The sequence below is a fragment of the Nicotiana sylvestris genome, chromosome 11, assembly GCF_000393655.2.
Source record: "Nicotiana sylvestris chromosome 11, ASM39365v2, whole genome shotgun sequence".
NCBI classification, from domain to species: Eukaryota; Viridiplantae; Streptophyta; class Magnoliopsida; order Solanales; family Solanaceae; genus Nicotiana; species Nicotiana sylvestris.
In genome coordinates, this window is record NC_091067.1 from 56,281,952 (window position 1) to 56,282,859 (window position 908).

A 908-nucleotide genomic window follows, 5' to 3' on the forward strand; every position below is an offset into this window, starting at 1 on the left:
ACAAATACATGGTTCTCATTGAACTCACAGTTTCATATTAATATTTACCGTTTATTATTTATAAAATTTATCTTCTACAAGTGTTATGGTAGGTGTTTATTATGTGATGACTTTTAAATATATTATTTTGCAGGCATGTGATGATTGAAAATAACAAACGTTTACAAATTAATTTTGTTTTTTCTTCTGCCAAATAAATTGATTGATTAATATATAATTTGTAAGCATGCATAAAATATTATGGATGTATATTTTCAAGGTTGAAAGATTTAAATTAAGCATAAATTAATATTTACAAATATTCTTGAGATCATGAGAAAAAATAAATTTTACATAAATATTATTTACCAATTGGTGACCTCTTATCATAAATCTGATGTTCCTTGAGAGAAGCATAACATATTAGTAATATTTTGTGTATTATGCTCGACAGCAAAAAATACGAACAACTTGAATTTTGTGATCCATATTGATCATTTAATGCTCTTAAATTTTAGTCTTATTTTTAAATAAGTATTATTTAGTTAAATGGAATAAAAAAAATCATCTTACGGTATTAATTAATGTGAAGAAAGGACCATGATAACCCGAGGAAAATAAAAAACTCTAAGAATTTATTTAAGAAGAGAAATTCATTACCTTTGAATAATACAGAATATATATAGAACTTTGCCCTTAATTTTATCTTACTTGATTACCTATTTCATTAGGCAGATAAAAGATGACTCATTATGCAATTCATTTTTTCATATCCACCAATGGTATTATTTGGTTTCTAACACTTATTGATGTATAAATAAATATTTCTTATAGGCTTATATGATGAAATTGAAGAATTGTTCATGATCTATACATTCAAATAGGAATAGTGAGGCTTAACAATCAACCTTGAGAAGACACTTATCCCA